Source organism: Hemibagrus wyckioides, linkage group LG25 (assembly GCF_019097595.1).
Source record: "Hemibagrus wyckioides isolate EC202008001 linkage group LG25, SWU_Hwy_1.0, whole genome shotgun sequence".
In the NCBI taxonomy this organism is placed as follows: domain Eukaryota; kingdom Metazoa; phylum Chordata; class Actinopteri; order Siluriformes; family Bagridae; genus Hemibagrus; species Hemibagrus wyckioides.
This window is the reverse complement of record NC_080734.1, coordinates 17,245,842-17,268,391: the sequence shown is the minus strand read 5'-3', so window position 1 is coordinate 17,268,391 and position 22,550 is coordinate 17,245,842. Positions and strand designations below refer to the sequence as shown.

The window sequence follows — 22,550 nt, the reverse complement described above, 5'->3', positions numbered from 1 at the left end:
GTGTGATGGTATAAGAGTGTGTGAGTGTGTATGTGTGAGGGTATAAGGGTGTGTGTATGTGTGATGGTAGAGTGTGTGAGTGTGTATGTGTGATGGTATAAGAGTGTGTGAGTGTGTATGTGTGATGGTATAAGGGTGTGTGTATGTGTGATGGTAGAGTGTGTGAGTGTGTATGTGTGATGGTATAAGAGTGTGTGAGTGTGTATGTGTGATGGTATAAGAGTGTGTGAGTGTGTATGTGTGATGGTATAAGAGTGTGTGAGTGTGTATGTGTGATGGTATAAGGGTGTGTGAGTGTGTATGTGTGATGGTATAAGAGTGTGTGAGTGTGTATGTGTGATGGTATAAGGGTGTGTGTATGTGTGATGGTAGAGTGTGTGAGTGTGTATGTGTGAGGGTATAAGGGTGTGTATGTGTGATGGTATAAGTGTGTGAGAGTGTGTATGTGTGAGGGTATAAGTGTGTGAGAGTGTGTATGTGTGAGGGTATAAGGGTGTGTGTGTGTGAGGGTATAAGAGTGTGTGAGTGTGTATGTGTGAGGGTATAAGGGTGTGTATGTGTGATGGTATAAGAGTGTGTGAGTGTGTATGTGTGATGGCATAAGGGTGTGTGTATGTGTGATGGTAGAGTGTGTGAGTGTGTATGTGTGATGGTATAAGAGTGTGTGAGTGTGTATGTGTGATGGTATAAGGGTGTGTATGTGTGATGGTATAAGTGTGTATGTGTGATGGTATAAGGGTGTGTGAGTGTGTATGTGTGATGGTATAAGGGTGTGTATGTGTGATGGTATAAGTGTGTATGTGTGATGGTATAAGGGTGTGTGAGTGTGTATGTGTGATGGTATAAGGGTGTGCGAGTGTGTATGTGTGATGGTATAAGAGTGTGTGAGTGTGTATGTGTGATGGTATAAGGGTGTGTGTATGTGTGATGGTAGAGTGTGTGAGTGTGTATGTGTGATGGTATAAGAGTGTGTGAGTGTGTATGTGTGATGGTATAAGGGTGTGTATGTGTGATGGTATAAGTGTGTATGTGTGATGGTATAAGGGTGTGTGAGTGTGTATGTGTGATGGTATAAGGGTGTGTGAGTGTGTATGTGTGATGGTATAAGAGTGTGTGAGTGTGTATGTGTGATGGTATAAGGGTGTGTATGTGTGATGGTATAAGTGTGTATGTGTGATGGTATAAGGGTGTGTGTATGTGTGATGGTATAAGGGTGTGTGTGTGTGATGGTATAAGGGTGTGTGAGTGTGTGATGGTATAAGAGTGTGTGGGTGTGTGTGTGTGAGGGTATAAGTGTGTGAGAGTGTGTGTGTGTGATGGTATAAGGGTGTGTGTGTGTGAGGGTATAAGAGTGTGTGAGTGTGTATGTGTGATGGTATAAGGGTGTGTGAGTGTGTATGTGTGATGGTATAAGGGTGTGTGTATGTGTGAGGGTATAAGGGTGTGTATGTGTGAGGGTATAAGGGTGTGTGTATGTGTGATGGTAGAGTGTGTGAGTGTGTATGTGTGATGGTATAAGGGTGTGTGTGTGTGAGGGTATAAGAGTGTGTGAGTGTGTATGTGTGATGGTATAAGGGTGTGTGTGTGTGAGGGTATAAGAGTGTGTGAGTGTGTATGTGTGATGGTAGAGTGTGTGAGTGTGTATGTGTGATGGTATAAGGGTGTGTATGTGTGATGGTATAAGTGTGTATGTGTGATGGTATAAGGGTGTGTATGTGTGATGGTATAAGTGTGTATGTGTGATGGTATAAGGGTGTGTATGTGTGATGGTATAAGTGTGTATGTGTGATGGTATAAGGGTGTGTGTATGTGTGATGGTATAAGGGTGTGTGTGTGTGATGGTATAAGGGTGTGTGAGTGTGTATGTGTGATGGTATAAGGGTGTGTGTATGTGTGATGGTATAAGAGTGTGTGGGTGTGTGTGTGTGAGGGTATAAGTGTGTGAGAGTGTGTGTGTGTGATGGTATAAGGGTGTGTGTGTGTGAGGGTATAAGAGTGTGTATGTGTGATGGTATAAGGGTGTGTGTGTGTGTGAGGGTATAAGAGTGTGTGAGTGTGTATGTGTGATGGTATAAGGGTGTGTGTGTGTGAGGGTATAAGTGTGTGTGAGTGTGTATGTGTGATGGTATAAGGGTGTGTGTGTGTGAGGGTATAAGAGTGTGTGAGTGTGTATGTGTGAGGGTATAAGGGTGTGTGTATGTGTGAGGGTATAAGGGTGTGTGTGTGTGTGAGGGTATAAGGGTGTGTATGTGTGATGGTATAAGGGTGTGTATGTGTGATGGTATAAGAGTGTGTGAGTGTGTATGTGTGAGGGTATAAGGGTGTGTGTATGTGTGAGGGTATAAGGGTGTGTGTATGTGTGATGGTATAAGGGTGTGTGTATGTGTGAGGGTATAAGGGTGTGTGTGTGTGAGGGTATAAGAGTGTGTGAGTGTGTATGTGTGAGGGTATAAGGGTGTGTGTATGTGTGAGGGTATAAGGGTGTGTATGTGTGATGGTATAAGAGTGTGTGAGTGTGTATGTGTGATGGTATAAGGGTGTGTGTATGTGTGATGGTATAAGAGTGTGTGAGTGTGTATGTGTGAGGGTATAAGGGTGTGTGTATGTGTGATGGTAGAGTGTGTGAGTGTGTATGTGTGATGGTATAAGAGTGTGTGAGTGTGTATGTGTGATGGTATAAGGGTGTGTATGTGTGATGGTATAAGTGTGTATGTGTGATGGTATAAGGGTGTGTATGTGTGATGGTATAAGTGTGTATGTGTGATGGTATAAGGGTGTGTGAGTGTGTATGTGTGATGGTATAAGGGTGTGTGTGTGTGAGGGTATAAGTGTGTGAGAGTGTGTATGTGTGATGGTATAAGGGTGTGTGTGTGTGAGGGTATAAGAGTGTGTATGTGTGAGGGTATAAGGGTGTGTGTGTGTGATGGTATAAGTGTGTATGTGTGATGGTATAAGGGTGTGTGAGTGTGTATGTGTGAGGGTATAAGGGTGTGTATGTGTGATGGTATAAGGGTGTGTATGTGTGATGGTATAAGTGTGTATGTGTGATGGTATAAGGGTGTGTATGTGTGATGGTATAAGTGTGTATGTGTGATGGTATAAGGGTGTGTGTGTGTGAGGGTATAAGGGTGTGTATGTGTGATGGTATAAGAGTGTGTGAGTGTGTATGTGTGATGGCATAAGGGTGTGTGTATGTGTGATGGTATAAGAGTGTGTGAGTGTGTATGTGTGATGGCATAAGGGTGTGTGTATGTGTGATGGTATAAGAGTGTGTGAGTGTGTATGAGTGATGGTATAAGGGTGTGTGAGTGTGTATGTGTGATGGTATAAGGGTGTGTGTATGTGTGATGGTAGAGTGTGTGAGTGTGTATGTGTGATGGTATAAGAGTGTGTGAGTGTGTATGTGTGATGGTATAAGGGTGTGTGAGTGTGAGGGTATAAGAGTGTGTGAGTGTGTATGTGAGCTGGTATAAGGGTGTGAGCATATGTGATGGTATAAGAGTGTGTGAGTGTGTATGTGTGATGGTATAAGAGTGTGTGAGTGTGTATGTGTGATGGTATAAGGGTGTGTATGTGTGATGGTATAAGTGTGTATGTGTGATGGTATAAGGGTGTGTATGTGTGATGGTATAAGTGTGTATGTGTGATGGTATAAGGGTGTGTGTGTGTGATGGTATAAGGGTGTGTATGTGTGATGGTATAAGTGTGTATGTGTGATGGTATAAGGGTGTGTGTATGTGTGATGGTATAAGGGTGTGTGAGTGTGTATGTGTGATGGTATAAGAGTGTGTGAGTGTGTATGTGTGAGGGTATAAGGGTGTGTGTGTGTGAGGGTATAAGTGTGTGAGAGTGTGTATGTGTGATGGTATAAGTGTGTATGTGTGATGGTATAAGGGTGTGTGAGTGTGTATGTGTGATGGTATAAGGGTGTGTGTGTGTGAGGGTATAAGTGTGTGAGAGTGTGTATGTGTGATGGTATAAGGGTGTGTGTGTGTGAGGGTATAAGTGTGTGAGAGTGTGTGTGTGTGATGGTATAAGGGTGTGTGTGTGTGAGGGTATAAGAGTGTGTGAGTGTGTATGTGTGATGGTATAAGGGTGTGTGTGTGTGAGGGTATAAGAGTGTGTGAGTGTGTATGTGTGAGGGTATAAGGGTGTGTGTGTGTAAGGGTATAAGTGTGTGTGAGTGTGTATGTGTGATGGCATAAGGGTGTGTGTGTGTGAGGGTATAAGAGTGTGTGAGTGTGTGTGCGTGATGGTATAAGGGTGTGTGTGTGTGAGGGTATAAGTGTGTGAGAGTGTGTATGTGTGATGGTATAAGGGTGTGTGTGTGTGAGGGTATAAGTGTGTGAGAGTGTGTATGTGTGATGGTATAAGGGTGTGTGTGTGTGAGGGTATAAGTGTGTGAGAGTGTGTATGTGTGATGGTATAAGGGTGTGTGTATGTGTGAGGGTATAAGTGTGTGAGAGTGTGTATGTGTGATGGTATAAGGGTGTGTGTGTGTGAGGGTATAAGAGTGTGTGAGTGTGTATGTGTGATGGTATAAGGGTGTGTGTGTGTAAGGGTATAAGAGTGTGTGAGTGTGTATGTGTGATGGTATAAGGGTGTGTGTGTGTAAGGGTATAAGAGTGTGTGAGTGTGTATGTGTGATGGTATAAGGGTGTGTGTGTGTGAGGGTATGTGAGTGTGTATGTGTGATGGTATAAGGGTGTGTGTGTGTGAGGGTATAAGAGTGTGTGTGTGTATGTGTGATGGTATAAGGGTGTGTGTGTGTGAGGGTATAAGTGTGTGAGAGTGTGTATGTGTGATGGTATAAGGGTGTGTGTGTGTGAGGGTATAAGAGTGTGTGAGTGTGTATGTGTGATGGTATAAGGGTGTGTGTGTGTAAGGGTATAAGAGTGTGTGAGTGTGTATGTGTGATGGTATAAGGGTGTGTGTGTGTGAGGGTATGTGAGTGTGTATGTGTGATGGTATAAGGGTGTGTGTGTGTGAGGGTATAAGGGTGTGTGTGTGTGTAAGGGTATAAGTGTGTGTATATTTAATTCCTAAAGATAGATAAATATGAATAAACCTGAAAAATCTCTGAATCTTTAGAACTGAATTATAACCCACACTCTCTCTCTCACACACACACACACACACACACACACACTCTTTCACACAGTTTTTTATAGATATGTACAGAACCTCCACTAACTGTGTCTACATCACTGAACCCCCTCCTGATTTTATTCATTCAGTGATTTTTATATATATATAATTCCTATAATTCCTTTAATTACAGTTTTTTTAATTGGCTAATTTTTTATTAAGAACAAAACTCTTCCCTGAGTTTAATAAAAACTTCATAAACTCCTGGTTACAAAAAGAAATGTTTTAGCTTTAATATGATTGCTATCCGAATGACTCTTTAGAGAAGGGTAATGTGTCTCACGGGTGTGTTTACAGCGAGCTCTGACATGTCAGATTGTGTCTAATGAAACACACACACACACACACACACACACACACCGCTTTTCTAGGCCACAGGACTCTTATTGATTTACTCTCAATGACTGCCACATGCTGGACTAGTTACAGCTGGTTGAGTAGTGTACACACACACACACACACACACACACACACACACACACACACAGTGGGTTTTGTTTTAGTGATCTCAGTAGGAACAAAAAAAAATAGACAAAATCTCTTCATTATGGAAACATCTTCCAGTTTCCAAAAATTCATTTCTTTTGCAAATCCAGTCCCACTTGTCGGAAAACAAAATAAGTCAGTAAATAAATTTTCAAAAAAATCAGAAAACAAATTTAAAAATAAATAAATCAAAAAACAAAATAACCACAATAAGAAACCAGAAAACAAATAAAAAACCCACAAAACAATAAAACAAATCAGAAAAACAAATTTTAAAAAATCAGAAAACAAATTAAAAAAAAATCAGAAAATAAAATAACCGCAATAAGAAATCAGAAAACATTTTACAAAAATCACAACAAAATGAAAAATCGGAAAACAAATTAAAAAGAAAATCAGAAAACAAAACAAATCAGAAAACAAGTACAAAAAATCAGAAAACAAGTACAAAAAATCAGAAAACAAAACAAATCAGGAAACAAATAAAAAAAAAAATCAGAAAACAAAAATTAAAAAAATCAGGAAACAAAACAAATTTATTTTATATTTTGTTTTCTGATATGCTGTTGTTTTTTTATTTTTTTGTTTTCTAATGTCTTTTGTTATTTTTGTAATTTTTAAATTTTTGTTTACTGATTTTATTTTGTTGTGTTTTTTTTCATTTTTAATTAATTAATTTATTCATTTATTCATTTATTCATTTTCATTTTGAATTTGTTAGTTTGTATTGCTCTTCTCCGCCACTGTAGTTCCTCTCTCTGAAGCCACTGAGCTGTTACTCTGTGCTGGTTCTGTCCCGATACTGATACCCGGTACCGGATCGGTGCCATCTCTATAAATAATACACTCCACATCTCCTTCTTAACCAAATGCATCTCTAAAATATTTATCCGTGTCTGACGTTGCAGGTGTCCTCGGGTCAGAGCAACACGCTTTCCATCTAATTAATGACCACTGAGCTTTATTACTAATCTGAGGTTATTATTTTATATATTTTACACTCAAACCTTCACATTTAACAAATAGTTCAAGTGTAAATCTAGCTTTAAAATTAAAACACACACACATACACTCATTCCTGTGGCTTGACCTGTTTTCTTCCTTTTCTTTACTGATTGTTTACCCGAACAGGCGAGAAAACAGACTGAAATTCCTCCACATTTCTGTTTTGTGTCATTTGTAAAGCAGAACCATCAAACCCTCTGACTTTCATCACATGCTTATTATCATTCCCTTCCTGTGATGCGAGTGTGTGTGTGTTAAGTGTATGGACCCGGGCTGTGTTTGATGTGTGACTCGAGGAGCATTGTTTACATTCTGGTCTGCGTAGCTGGCGTACCTTGGCAGTGTTCGGAAAACACATCCGCTACACCACCTCACGTCAACAACTAAACATCCTGAATGACCCGTTTCCACATCGACCGTTACGATGTTTACAGGTGTATTTGTGGCAGCGTGGGAGATGTGGACGAGCTCGGATTGTTTGCCCTTTAACACTGTCGCACTGTCACGCTGACTCTGACTGAAATCTCTGACTTTATCACAGTGAAGAAGATTCTTGGGACGTTTGAGAGTTTTCTATGTCAGTTTAAACAATTTATTTACACACTCAAAGTTAGATGTGAGCGTGAACTCGGCTTAAGGGGATTTCTGAGCGGAAGAGCAGGATGTGAGGTCACCTGGAGCTCTATGTGGAATTTGGGTGACGATGTAACGAGTGATTACTGTGATTCAATTATTTCACGCTATAGTTTTCTGAGATATGTGAAATGCTTTTTTGTTAAATGCAAAATAATAATAATAGTAATGGGCTGACAGGAAGCTGCTGGTGTGATTTTTATTTATTTATTTATTTATTTATTTATTTATTACATATTTATTTTGTCTGTTTCAGTGTTCAGGGTTTTCTATAAGTTTAAATTTGCTTTGTATAAAAATATAAAAATGCAAATAAATGTATTATAAAATTTGCTTAATTATGATTGTTTTATTAAAAAAATAAGGAAAAATGTCTAAATTTAAGAAAAGAATATATATATGAGTATAAAAGGAAAAAAAAAAAAAAATATATATATATATATATAATTTTCTTCTTCAGTGTTAAATGTTATTTTATTTTATAAAACAAAATGTTTATGAAAATATATATATTTAATGTTGAAAAAGATTACATAAGTATGCATTTAAAAAATATAAATACATGCACACGCAGAAGCTGATAAATCCTTTACTTAATTTTAATATTTTTATTGCAAAAAATGTTTTATAATAATTATTAAATATTATAAAATTATAAAAATAATTATTACAGATTTTTTGCATTTTTACATATATTTCCCTTTTAAAAAAATGTTTAAGTGAATTTTTATATGTTTAATATATAAATGTAATTTTTTTTTTAAAATAAATCTTAGATAAATAAATCTTGTTTTAGAAATTTGTGTCTTATGACAGGATTTTTATTATTATTAAAAAACATCGCTGCAGATTAGTGAGGAAATCTTACTGTGTTCACACACCTGATGTATCAGACCTTTCACATGAGGATGAAGTCTTGTCTGTCGCCATCTCTAGCCATGATGCTGTGAGTCAGAGTGTGTGTGTGTTACTCAACAACACCGGTCGTGTGTGTGTGTGTTTTGTGTAGCATCTGGTTACTGCAGACTCGGTGTAAAGGTCAACACTGACGTATAGATGGTATGGAGATAAATGACCAGGCCCATCATTCGAATATTTTTACTCTATTTGTGTCCACATACTTATGAGTATTCAGTGCATCTTACAAAAGTGTCGTGTGTGAATGATTTATATATCGCATTACGTCACTGACACTTGTAAATAATGTCATTGTAATAGGCTGGGTTTTTTCTTTTCTTTTCTTTTTTTTCTTATTTATTTATTTATTTATTTAAAATGAACTTTTTTTGTGTGAAAAACACAGGTTGTTTTTTTTTCCAGATTTGGAGTATAAATAAACATTAAATTAAGTAAGTAAATAAATGAATGAATGAATTAAAATAAATAAATGAAATAAAATTAAATAAAATTAAAATAAATAAATAAGTAAATGGAACCAGTGAAGCATCCAGGGAAAAGTCTCCGCTTTCTGAGTCGTGAAACAAGTCAAGCTTTAGTTTTCTCAGACAGTTCTTTATCTGCAGTGATGTTAAACAGCTGGATGTTTTCTGTTCTGTTCAGTGTAAACACCGGCTAACTATTCGGCTCACGTCTGTGCTAGTTAGATTATGCTAGCGTTAGCATGCATTCTGTCTATCAATTAAAGTTGGCTTTGTTATAGGAATTTAGTTTAGTCTGTCTGAGCAGAACTTCAGATGAACTTAGTTATATTTCCAATCATCTGCTTCAACTCCACTTAACTCCACTAAAAGTCTCCTCACTTCAGATTGTGATCATCGAATGCTGCATGTTTGTCCTAATTTCTATAAAATATGTATTTCAGGTTTTCACAATAGATTTATTTTTAATGTTTGTATTTTCAGGATTTCAAACTGTTATTTTCATTGTTTTTAAGAGGGTGGGGTGCTGTTATGTTTTCTTAGTGGTTGGCATGTTTGCTTCACACCTTCGGGGTTGGAGGTTTGATGGAGGTGTGTGTGTGTGTGTGTGTCAAACATGTGCTGTAGGCTGAATGGCATATCTAAATTGTTCATTGTGTGTGTGTGTGAGAGAGAGAGACTGAGAGTAAGCATGAGACAGAGAAAGAAAGAGTGAGCGTGAGACAGAGTGTGAGAGACAGAGAGAGAGTGTGAGAGACAGAGAGAGAGTGTGAGAGACAGAGAGAGAGTGTGAGAGACAGAGAGAGAGTGTGAGAGACAGAGAGAGAGTGTGAGAGACAGAGAGAGAGTGTGAGAGACAGAGAGACAGAGTGAGAGACAGAGAGACAGAGTGAGACACAGAGAGACAGAGTGAGACACAGAGAGACAGAGTGAGACACAGAGAGACAGAGTGAGACACAGAGAGACAGAGTGAGACACAGAGAGACAGAGTGAGACACTGAGTGAGTGAGAAAGAGAGGGAGAGTGAGCCAGAGAGAAAGAGAGACACAGAGAGAGGGTGTGAGACAGTGAGAGAAATTGTGTCCGGTTATGTATTGGCATCTAGGGTGTCTCCCAACTTCTGCCCCGAGTCTCCAGGGATAGACTCCAGGATCTCTGCAACCCTTTGTAGGGCATGTGGTACAGAGTGAGTGTGTGTGTGTGTGTGTGTGTGTGATTCGGATATATGAAATTCTTGTTCTTTGTTGACCAAGTCAGTATTGGATGAGTGTTTAGTATCGGTTGCCCCCCCCCCTCGCTGGCTGAGCTTCAGCGTTCTCTCCCACACACACACACACACACACACACCGCATGCTTCACTTCCCCTGACACATCACCCTCCAGCTTTAATGCAGCATTACTGCAGGAACTGCATGACTGCCAGCTGCACCAGTCCACCACACTCAACCTGCTGTTAGAAATCCAGTTCAGGCCTGAGGTAAATGAGGCTAGTGAGGAACCTTCTCCAACGACTCGCCTCTCCCTGTGTGTGTGTGTGTGTGTGTGTGTGTGTGTGTGTGTGTGTGTCAGTTTGTGCTGAATGGAGTCTCAACTAACGACATGCACACCGAACATAAAAACTCTGTACATGTCAGGATGTGCTGGGAGCAGAAGGGAAATGTAATGAATTACTGAATGATTAAAGATGAATGCACTGTGTGTGTGTGGTCTTAATGTCTTAAAGATCCTCTTCATATAGAAGAATTCCTGCTTCCAAGTGGCTCACTTGCACATTTCCCCACATAGCCCTCCATTTTTCTGCATGCAGGTTTCTTGTTTTCTCTTATTTTTCTCCTCAAGACACTTGCAAGTCATGTCAGCGTACAGGAATAAACAGGAAGCTGATCTCACGTGCATGAAGACATGCGTGCCTTTAATCTGAGCGCAGGAACGTGAGATAATTACAGAGTGCTATGAAAGTATGTTGTTTTTGTACCGTTAAACATAACTGTTCCCACGAAACAGGAAGTCATGTGACACACGTTGGATTGTTCACGTGGGACGGTGACTATACAGTTCACACTCAGGGCTCAAACAGGCAGAAAATAAAGTAAGAGTAAAGCTAGAGAAATGATAAATAATATAATAAGAAAATAAGAAATAGATCACTGAACTGTCACGTCTCTTAAAGCACAAGTACATACAAGTGTGTATCACAAGAATAATAAACGTTACCATTATCATTAAACACCATACATGTTACGATTCTATATATATATATATATATTATACACACACACACACACACACACACAAATACAGTGTTCAGTAATGTAAAGGTAATCGTACAGAGTGCTGGCGAGGTTAGAGTTGCTTAGGATATTTGTGTGTGTGAGGATGTGTGTGTGTGAGAGAGGGTATAACTGTGTGTGTGTGAGGGTATAAGAGTGTGTGTGTGTGTGTGCGAGGGTATGAGTGTGTGTGTGTGTGTGCGAGGGTATGAGTGTGTGTGTGTGCGCGCGAGGGTATGAGTGTGTGCGCGCGAGGGTATGAGTGTGTGCGCGCGAGGGTATGAGTGTGTGCGCGCGAGGGTATGAGTGTGTGCGCGCGAGGGTATGAGTGTGTGTGTGTGCGCGCGAGGGTATGAGTGTGTGTGCGCGAGGGTATGAGTGTGTGTGTGCGAGGGTATGAGAGTGTGTATGTGTGTGTGCGCGAGGGTATGAGTGTGTGTGCGCGAGGGTATGAGTGTGTGTGTGCGAGGGTATGAGTGTGTGTGTGTGCGCGAGGGTATGAGAGTGTGTATGTGTGTGCGCGCGAGGGTATGAGTGTGTGTGTGTGTGTGAGGGTATGAGAGTGTTTGTGTGTGTGCGAGGGTATGAGAGTGTGTGTGTGTGTGCGAGGGTATGAGAGTGTGTGTGTGTGCGCGAGGGTATGAGTGTGTGTGTGTGTGCGAGGGTATGAGAGTGTGTGTGTGTGTGCGAGGGTATGAGAGTGTGTGTGTGTGTGTGCGAGGGTATGAGAGTGTGTGTGTGTGTGTGTGCGAGGGTATGAGAGTGTGTGTGTGTGTGCGGGTATGAGAGTGTGTGTGTGCGAGGGTATGAGAGTGTGTGTGTGCGAGGGTATGAGAGTGTGTGTGTGTGTGCGCGAGGGTATGAGAGTGTGTATGTGTGTGTGCGCGAGGGTATGAGAGTGTGTGTGTGTGCGCGTGAGGGTATGAGTGTGTGTGTGTGTGCGAGGGTATGAGAGTGTGTATGTGTGTGCGCGAGGGTATGAGAGTGTGTATGTGTGTGCGCGAGGGTATGAGAGTGTGTGTGTGTGTGCGCGAGGGTATGAGAGTGTGTGTGTGTGTGCGCGAGGGTATGAGAGTGTGTGTGTGTGTGCGAGGGTATGAGAGTGTGTGTGTGTGTGCGGGTATGAGAGTGTGTGTGTGTGTGTGTGTGCGAGGGTATGAGTGTGTGTGTGTGCGAGGGTATGAGAGTGTGTGTGTGTGCGAGGGTATGAGTGTGTGTGTGTGCGAGGGTATGAGAGTGTGTGTGTGCGAGGGTATGAGAGTGTGTGTGTGCGCGAGGGTATGAGAGTGTGTGTGTGCGAGGGTATGAGAGTGTGTGTGTGCGAGGGTATGAGAGTGTGTGTGTGCGAGGGTATGAGAGTGTGTGTGTGCGAGGGTATGAGAGTGTGTGTGTGCGAGGGTATGAGAGTGTGTGTGTGCGAGGGTATGAGAGTGTGTGTGTGCGCGAGGGTATGAGTGTGTGTGTGCGAGGGTATGAGAGTGTGTGTGTGCGAGGGTATGAGAGTGTGTGTGTGCGCGAGGGTATGAGTGTGTGTGTGTGCGCGAGGGTATGAGTGTGTGTGTGCGCGAGGGTATGAGAGTGTGTGTGCGCGAGGGTATGAGAGTGTGTGTGCGCGAGGGTATGAGAGTGTGTGTGCGCGAGGGTATGAGAGTGTGTGTGCGCGAGGGTATGAGAGTGTGTGTGCGCGAGGGTATGAGAATGTGTGTGCGCGAGGGTATGAGAGTGTGTGTGCGCGAGGGTATGAGAGTGTGCGTGTGCGCGAGGGTATGAGAGTGTGCGTGTGCGCGAGGGTATGAGAGTGTGCGTGTGCGCGAGGGTATGAGTGTGTGCGTGTGCGCGAGGGTATGAGAGTGTGCGTGTGCGCGAGGGTATGAGTGTGTGCGTGTGCGCGAGGGTATGAGTGTGTGCGTGTGCGCGAGGGTATGAGTGTGTGCGCGCGAGGGTATGAGTGTGTGTGTGCGCGCGAGGGTATGAGTGTGTGTGTGCGCGCGAGGGTATGAGTGTGTGCACGAGGGTATGAGTGTGTGCGCGAGGGTATGCGCGAGGGTATGAGTGTGTGTGTGTGCGCGAGGGTATGAGTGTGTGTGTGCGAGGGTATGAGTGTGTGTGTGTGTGCGAGGGTATGAGTGTGTGTGTGTGTGCGAGGGTATGAGTGTGTGTGTGTGCGCGAGGGTATGAGTGTGTGTGTGCGAGGGTATGAGAGTGTGTGTGTGCGAGGGTATGAGTGTGTGTGTGCGCGAGGGTATGAGTGTGTGTGTGTGCGCGAGGGTATGAGTGTGTGTGTGTGCGCGAGGGTATGAGTGTGTGTGTGTGCGCGAGGGTATGAGTGTGTGCGCGAGGGTATGAGAGTGTGTGTGTGCGAGGGTATGAGTGTGTGTATGTGTGTGTGCGCGAGGGTATGAGTGTGTGTGTGTGCGCGAGGGTATGAGTGTGTGTGTGTGCGCGAGGGTATGAGTGTGTGTGTGTGCGCGAGGGTATGAGTGTGTGTGTGCGAGGGTATGAGAGTGTGTGTGCGAGGGTATGAGAGTGTGTGTGTGTGCGAGGGTATGAGTGTGTGTGTGTGTGCGAGGGTATGAGTGTGTGTGTGTGCGCGAGGGTATGAGTGTGTGTGTGCGAGGGTATGAGTGTGTGTGTGCGAGGGTATGAGTGTGTGTGTGCGCGAGGGTATGAGAGTGTGTGTGCGCGAGGGTATGAGTGTGTGTGTGTGCGCGAGGGTATGAGTGTGTGTGTGTGCGCGAGGGTATGAGTGTGTGTGTGTGCGCGAGGGTATGAGTGTGTGTGTGTGCGCGAGGGTATGAGTGTGTGTGTGTGCGCGAGGGTATGAGTGTGTGTGTGTGCGCGAGGGTATGAGTGTGTGTGTGTGCGCGAGGGTATGAGTGTGTGTGTGTGCGCGAGGGTATGAGTGTGTGTGTGTGCGCGAGGGTATGAGTGTGTGTGTGTGCGCGAGGGTATGAGTGTGTGTGTGCGCGAGGGTATGAGTGTGTGTGTGTGCGCGAGGGTATGAGTGTGTGTGTGTGCGCGAGGTTATGAGTGTGTGTGTGTGCGCGAGGGTATGAGTGTGTGTGTGTGTGTGTGCGCGAGGGTATGAGTGTGTGTGTGTGCGCGAGGGTATGAGTGTGTGTGTGTGCGCGAGGGTATGAGAGTGTGTGTGTGTGCGCGAGGGTATGAGTGTGTGTGTGTGCGCGAGGGTATGAGTGTGTGTGTGTGTGCGCGAGGGTATGAGTGTGTGTGTGTGCGCGAGGGTATGAGAGTGTGTGTGTGCGAGGGTATGAGAGTGTGTGTGTGCGCGAGGGTATGAGAGTGTGTGTGTGCGCGAGGGTATGAGTGTGTGTGTGTGCGCGAGGGTATGAGTGTGTGTGTGTGTGCGCGAGGGTATGAGTGTGTGCGCGAGGGTATGAGAGTGTGTGTGTGCGAGGGTATGAGAGTGTGTGTGCGAGGGTATGAGTGTGTGTGTGTGCGCGAGGGTATGAGTGTGTGTGTGTGCGCGAGGGTATGAGTGTGTGTGTGTGCGCGAGGGTATGAGTGTGTGTGTGTGCGCGAGGGTATGAGTGTGTGTGTGTGCGCGAGGGTATGAGTGTGTGTGCGCGAGGGTATGAGAGTGTGTGTGCGAGGGTATGAGTGTGTGTGTGTGCGCGAGGTTATGAGTGTGTGTGTGTGCGCGAGGGTATGAGTGTGTGTGTGTGTGCGAGGGTATGAGTGTGTGTGCGAGGGTATGAGTGTGTGTGTGTGCGAGGGTATGAGAGTGTGTATGTGTGTGTGCGCGAGGGTATGAGTGTGTGTGTGTGCGCGAGGGTATGAGTGTGTGTGTGTGCGCGAGGGTATGAGTGTGTGTGTGTGCGCGAGGGTATGAGTGTGTGTGTGTGCGCGAGGGTATGAGTGTGTGTGTGTGTGTGCGAGGGTATGAGTGTGTGTGTGTGTGCGCGAGGGTATGAGAGTGTGTGTGTGCGAGGGTATGAGTGTGTGTGTGTGCGAGGGTATGAGTGTGTGTGTGTGTGTGCGAGGGTATGAGAGTGTGTGTGCGAGGGTATGAGAGTGTGTGTGTGCGCGAGGGTATGAGTGTGTGTGTGTGCGCGAGGGTATGAGTGTGTGTGTGCGCGCGAGGGTATGAGTGTGTGTGTGCGCGCGAGGGTATGAGTGTGTGTGTGTGTGCGCGAGGGTATGAGAGTGTGTGCGCGCGAGGGTATGAGAGTGTGTGCGCGCGCGAGGGTATGAGAGTGTGTGTGTGTGTGTGCGAGGGTATGAGTGTGTGTGTGTGTGCGAGGGTATGAGAGTGTGTGCGCGCGAGGGTATGAGAGTGTGTGCGCGCGAGGGTATGAGAGTGTGTGCGCGCGAGGGTATGAGAGTGTGTGCGCGCGAGGGTATGAGAGTGTGTGCGCGCGAGGGTATGAGAGTGTGTGTGTGCGCGAGGGTATGAGAGTGTGTGTGCGAGGGTATGAGAGTGTGTGCGCGCGAGGGTATGAGTGTGTGTGCGAGGGTATGAGAGTGTGTGTGCGAGGGTATGAGAGTGTGTGTGCGAGGGTATGAGAGTGTGTGTGCGAGGGTATGAGAGTGTGTGTGCGAGGGTATGAGAGTGTGTGTGTGCGAGGGTATGAGAGTGTGTGTGTGTGTGTATGTGACGGTATGAGAGTGTGTGTGCGAGGGTATAAGAGTGTGTGTGTGTGTGTGACGGTATGAGTGTGTGTGTGTGTGCGAGGGTATGAGTGTGTGTGTGTGCGCGAGGGTATGAGAGTGTGTGCGCGAGGGTATGAGAGTGTGTGTGCGAGGGTATGAGAGTGTGTGTGTGCGAGGGTATGAGAGTGTGTATGTGTGTGCGCGCGAGGGTATGAGAGTGTGTGTGTGCGAGGGTATGAGAGTGTGTATGTGTGTGCGCGCGAGGGTATGAGAGTGTGTATGTGTGTGTGCGCGAGGGTATGAGTGTGTGTGTGTGTGTGCGAGGGTATGAGAGTGTGTGTGTGTGCGCGAGGGTATGAGAGTGTGTGTGTGTGCGCGAGGGTATGAGAGTGTGTGTGTGTGCGAGGGTATGAGAGTGTGTGTGTGTGTGTGTGCGAGGGTATGAGAGTGTGTGTGTGTGTGTGTGTGCGAGGGTATGAGAGTGTGTGTGTGTGTGCGAGGGTATGAGAGTGTGTGTGTGTGTGCGAGGGTATGAGAGTGTGTGTGTGTGTGCGAGGGTATGAGAGTGTGTGTGTGTGTGCGGGTATGAGAGTGTGTGTGTGTGTGCGGGTATGAGAGTGTGTGTGTGCGAGGGTATGAGAGTGTGTGTGTGTGTGCGGGTATGAGAGTGTGTGTGTGTGTGCGAGGGTATGAGAGTGTGTGTGTGTGTGCGAGGGTATGAGAGTGTGTGTGTGTGTGCGAGGGTATGAGAGTGTGTGTGTGCGAGGGTATGAGAGTGTGTGTGTGCGAGGGTATGAGAGTGTGTGTGTGCGAGGGTATGAGAGTGTGTGTGTGCGAGGGTATGAGAGTGTGTGTGTGTGCGCGAGGGTATGAGAGTGTGTGTGTGTGTGCGCGAGGGTATGAGAGTGTGTGTGTGTGTGCGCGAGGGTATGAGAGTGTGTGTGTGTGTGTGCGAGGGTATGAGAGTGTGTGTGTGTGTGCGCGAGGGTATGAGAGTGTGTGTGTGTGCGCGAGGGTATGAGAGTGTGTGTGTGTGCGCGAGGGTATGAGAGTGTGTGTGTGTGCGCGAGGGTATGAGAGTGTGTGTGTGCGCGAGGGTATGAGAGTGTGTGTGTGCGCGAGGGTATGAGAGTGTGTGTGTGCGCGAGGGTATGAGAGTGTGTGTGTGCGCGAGGGTATGAGAGTGTGTGTGTGCGCGCGCGAGGGTATGAGAGTGTGTGTGCGCGCGCGCGCGAGGGTATGAGAGTGTGTGTGTGCGCGCGCGAGGGTATGAGAGTGTGTGCGCGCGCGAGGGTATGAGAGTGTGTGTGTGCGCGAGGGTATGAGAGTGTGTGTGTGCGCGAGGGTATGAGAGTGTGTGTGTGTGTGTGTGCGAGGGTATGAGAGTGTGTGCGCGTGCGCGGGTATGAGTGTGTGTGCGCGCGCGCGGGTATGAGAGGGTGTGTGTGCGAGGGTATGAGAGGGTGTGTGTGCGCGAGGGTATGAGAGGGTTTGTGTGCGCGAGGGTATGAGAGGGTTTGTGTGCGCGAGGGTATGAGAGGGTTTGCGCGCGCGAGGGTATGAGAGTGTGTGCGCGCGCGAGGGTATGAGAGTGTGTGCGCGCGCGAGGGTATGAGAGTGTGTGCGCGCGCGAGGGTATGAGAGTGTGTGCGCGCGCGAGGGTATGAGAGTGTGTGCGCGCGCGCGGGTATGAGAGTGTGTGCGCGCGCGCGGGTATGAGAGTGTGCGCGCGCGCGCGGGTATGAGAGTGTGCGCGCGCGCGCGGGTATGAGTGTGTGCGCGCGCGCGCGGGTATGAGAGTGTGCGCGCGCGCGCGGGTATGAGAGTGTGCGCGCGCGCGCGGGTATGAGAGTGTGTGCGCGCGCGCGGGTATGAGAATGTGTGTGTGTGTGTGTGAGGGTATGAGAATGAGTGTGTGTGTGTGAGGGTATGAGAATGAGTGTGTGTGTGTGAGGGTATGAGAATGAGTGTGTGTGTGTGAGGGTATGAGATTGAGTGTGTGTGTGTGAGGGTATGAGTGTGTGTGTGTGTGAGGGTATGAGTGTGTGTGTGTGTGTGAGGGTATGAGAATGAGTGTGTGTGTGTGAGGGTATGAGTGTGTGTGTGTGTGAGGGTATGAGTGTGTGTGTGTGTGAGGGTATGAGTGTGTGTGTGTGTGTGAGGGTATGAGAATGTGTGTGTGAGGGTATGAGAATGAGTGTGTGTGTGTGAGGGTATGAGAATGAGTGTGTGTGTGTGAGGGTATGAGAATGAGTGTGTGTGTGTGAGGGTATGAGAATGAGTGTGTGTGTGTGAGGGTATGAGAATGAGTGTGTGTGTGTGAGGGTATGAGTGTGTGTGTGTGTGAGGGTATGAGTGTGTGTGTGTGTGTGAGGGTATGAGAATGAGTGTGTGTGTGTGAGGGTATGAGTGTGTGTGTGTGTGAGGGTATGAGTGTGTGTGTGTGTGTGTGTGAGGGTATGAGTGTGTGTGTGTGTGTGAGGGTATGAGAATGTGTGTGTGAGGGTATGAGAATGAGTGTGTGTGTGTGAGGGTATGAGAATGAGTGTGTGTGTGTGAGGGTATGAGAATGAGTGTGTGAGGGTATGAGAATGAGTGTGTGTGTGTGAGGGTATGAGTGTGTGTGTGTGAGGGTATGAGAATGAGTGTGTGTGTGTGAGGGTATGAGTGTGTGTGTGTGTGAGGGTATGAGTGTGTGTGTGTGTGTGTGTGTGAGGGTATGAGAATGTGTGTGTGAGGGTATGAGAATGAGTGTGTGTGTGTGTGAGGGTATGAGTGTGTGTGTGTGTGTGTGTGAGGGTATGAGTGTGTGTGTGTGTGTGTGTGTGTGTGTGAGGGTATGAGTGTGTGTGTGTGTGTGTGAGGGTATGAGTGTGTGTGTGTGTGTGTGTGTGAGGGTATGAGAATGTGTGTGTGTGTGAGGGTATGAGAATGAGTGTGTGTGTGTGAGGGTATGAGAATGAGTGTGTGTGTGTGAGGGTATGAGAATGAGTGTGTGTGTGTGAGGGTATGAGAATGAGTGTGTGTGTGTGAGGGTATGAGAATGAGTGTGTGTGTGTGAGGGTATGAGAATGAGTGTGTGTGTGTGAGGGTATGAGAATGAGTGTGTGTGTGTGAGGGTATGAGAATGAGTGTGTGTGTGTGAGGGTATGAGAATGAGTGTGTGAGGGTATGAGAATGAGTGTGTGTGTGTGTGAGGGTATGAGAATGAGTGTGTGAGGGTATGAGAATGAGTGTGTGTGTGTGTGTGAGGGTATGAGAATGAGTGTGTGTGTGTGTGTGAGGGTATGAGAATGAGTGTGTGTGTGTGTGTGTGAGGGTATGAGAATGAGTGTGTGTGTGTGAGGGTATGAGAATGAGTGTGTGTGTGTGTGAGGGTATGAGAATGAGTGTGTGAGGGTATGAGAATGAGTGTGTGTGTGTGTGTGAGGGTATGAGAATGAGTGTGTGTGTGTGTGTGAGGGTATGAGAATGAGTGTGTGTGTGTGTGTGTGAGGGTATGAGAATGAGTGTGTGTGTGTGAGGGTATGAGAATGAGTGTGTGTGTGTGAGGGTATGAGAATGAGTGTGTGTGTGTGAGGGTATGAGAATGAGTGTGTGAGGGTATGAGAATGAGTGTGTGTGAGGGTATGAGTGTGTGTGTGTGTGAGGGTATGAGAATGAGTGTGTGTGTGTGAGGGTATGAGTGTGTGTGTGTGTGTGTGAGGGTATGAGTGTGTGTGTGTGTGAGGGTATGAGTGTGTGTGTGTGTGAGGGTATGAGAATGTGTGTGTGAGGGTATGAGAATGAGTGTGTGTGTGTGAGGGTATGAGAATGAGTGTGTGTGTGTGAGGGTATGAGAATGAGTGTGTGAGGGTATGAGAATGAGTGTGTGTGTGTGTGAGGGTATGAGTGTGTGTGTGTGAGGGTATGAGTGTGTGTGTGTGAGGGTATGAGTGTGTGTGTGTGAGGGTATGAGTGTGTGTGTGTGAGGGTATGAGAATGAGTGTGTGTGTGTGAGGGTATGAGAATGAGTGTGTGTGTGTGAGGGTATGAGTGTGTGTGTGTGTGTGTGTGAGGGTATGAGAATGAGTGTGTGTGTGTGAGGGTATGAGTGTGTGTGTGTGAGGGTATGAGTGTGTGTGTGTGTGTGTGTGAGGGTATGTGTGTGTGTGTGTGTGTGTGTGAGGGTATGAGTGTGTGTGTGTGTGTGTGTGTGTGTGAGGGTATGAGAATGTGTGTGTGAGGGTATGAGTGTGTGTGTGTGTGTGTGAGGGTATGAGTGTGTGTGTGTGTGTGTGTGTGAGGGTATGAGTGTGTGTGTGTGTGTGTGTGTGTGTGTGTGTGAGGGTATGAGAATGTGTGTGTGAGGGTATGAGAATGAGTGTGTGAGGGTATGAGAATGAGTGTGTGTGTGTGCGCATGCCCAAGGCACTGTACTGACTGAAGTGAAGCGGATACTCTGTGTATATCAGCTGATTTTATTTAAAAGAAATATTATCTTATTATTTATTCATCACTGCCTCCATCATCCGTTATTGTCTTTGCTGCAATGAAGGAAAAACTTTTATTAGTACTTTATCAGCTCTGTTCCCACCTCACAACCACCAGCTAGTGCTTTATTTATTTATTTTTTTATGAATGTATTTATTTTTGAGTAGTTATTCGAGCTATATGCTGCATTAAACATGTTCAGCTCCACCTGCTTTACACTCGTGCAAACCTCCTTAATGTTTCAGTGGATCTTGTCCAGCGTCAGTTCCTCTACAGTTTTCATTTGAGACAGTTGCTAAAGTAACAACTCGTAACTTCCAGCTTCTGACTGGGAAAAACAAATTAACAAAGGAACCTGGAATTCCTACAAGTATTTGTTTTGGATCAGTCATCATAGACATTTTATTACGTCTGTGATACTGAATACAGTTTAATGTTCTGAGGAGAAACCTTACGTCTCTCATCACAGTGTTCGCGGGATTGATTGTTGCTAACAAAAGACGGATACGAAGGCAGCCGCGCTCTCTTCCTGCTTAGTAGCTCAAAAGAGTCGGACAACGGCAGGATTTCGAGTCAAATGTAGTAGAAAGCTCCGTTCACACGCATGCAGATTTGTAGCCCTGTACTGTTAAGTCATCAGTAGGTGTTTCTACTACTGGCTGCCATAGTAACAAGGAGAGAGAGAGATTTTAGTGTTTGTGTATAAAATTCTGCAGTGTTTCTACACCGATCAGGCATAGCATTATGACCACTGAGAGGTGAGGTGAATAAGACTGATGATCTCCTCATCATGGCACCTGTTAGTGGGTGGGATATATTAGGCAGCAAGTCAACATTCTGTCCTCAAAGTTGATGTTAGAAGCAGGAAAAATGGACAAGCGTTTTTTTTTTTTTTTATTTGAGTGAGTTTGACAAAACAGGGACAAATTGTGATGGCTAGACCACTGGATCAGAGCATCTCCAAAACTGCAGCTCTTGTGGGGTGTTCCCGGTCTGCAGTGGTCAGTATCTATCAAAAGTAGTCCAAGGAAGGAACAGTGGTGAACCGGTGACAGGGTCATGGGCGGTCAAGGCTCATTGATGCACGTGGGGAGTGAAGGCTGGCCCGTGTGATCCGATCCAACAGACGAGCTACTGTTGCTCAAATTGCTGAAGAAGTTAATGCTGGTTCTGATAGAAAGGTGTCAGAATACACAGTGTATGACGGGTCAGGGGTGTTTTGGCAGCAAAAAGGGGGACCAACACAATATTAGGCAGGTGGTCATAATGTAATGCTTGATCAGTGTATAATGCATCATATCATATATATATGAGATGAAGGAAAAGCTGTGTGTGCGCTGTGTCACGGATCATGTGACCTCTACTGTCTTCACACCCATTGGTAGTCGCTCTGTATTTACATAAACTTTTCTCAGCTTTGTTAGAGTCACGTGACACGCCCACATCTAGCGAGCTCTGATTGCAAACTAATGATCTCCGGTCACCTTGTCGCTCTGAATATCGTCGAACACGTGCAGTGGTCATTCACACGCGCTTTGGAGATCGACTTTTCTGCTTTGCTCCCCAGCCAGAGCTCCGTCCTGGTTGCTCCAGAAGCATCAGAAACGTGTTCAGATGGAAGCACAAGCACTCTGCGGAATGGAAAGTGGCATTTTTCCCCTCAGAGGCAGTGCGCAGGCGGCGTTGCCTTGGCCAGGTTTCAGTCTGTGATTTGTTTCCTGCTGGATGTCTGATGACAGGCTTTTTTTCCCCCTCTTTCCACATTAGTCTACAGCTCTCTCATTGTCATGGCAACTCCGTGGAAATTGTACGTTCTCGCCTCTGTAACTGGTCCCAGGCCTGTGTCCGATGCGTGTGGAGCCGGCGTGATGGTTGATGAGAGAGAAAATGTTCTCCTGTTATCCCTTTGCTGTTCGAAAATAATGTGAAACATTTGATTAGCATCACGTTGCCGGTTTCTTCTCTATCCTTCTCCCTGCAAAAAAAAAAAAATCAGCCTGATGATTTCAGGCAGCTCTTTTTCATTAATCCCAACATATATTATATAACTATTCTACCTATTTGTTTTGCTTTTCTCTCCATATAAAAATAAACACCTCCTTATTGCCTTTCTATCTCTTTAAAGGTCTTCCAGCCTCTCTTGATTTAAAAATATTTTCCATGATGTCGAGCTCAGCTGGTGTGATCCAGCATTTCACAGCTCCGGGTGCTAAAAAGCCGGCAGTTATGGCGTGTTGTGAGAGACGGTGCTTGCGTCACGCTTGCAGGTTACCGTGTGTTTTGTCACGGGTGTGTAAATGAACAGAAACGTGTATATAATAATGGATGTATGAGATGTACCGGGAGGTACTGGGTGCCCCAGAGCAATTAGCACAGCGAGCTCTGGTGTACTCACTTCTCAACTTTCAATCCTGTCTGAAGGGATTGTTTAGAAAAATCCTGTAGTCACTGTTAGATCGATTTTTTTTTTTTTTTCTCCCCCCCACCTCGTCTGCTTTCGCACTTCTCCGTTTCGTAAACCCTGTGACCTCTCGCACCATAAAAG

At 45.7% G+C, this 22,550-nt stretch overlaps 1 protein-coding gene across 3 annotated transcripts in view; it reads left to right on the top strand.

Moving 5' to 3' along the window:
• Positions 1-22,550, top strand: part of ralgps2 (Ral GEF with PH domain and SH3 binding motif 2) — a 127,738-nt gene that overhangs the window by 33,099 nt on the left and 72,089 nt on the right. The gene's annotated exons all lie outside the window — the stretch shown is intronic.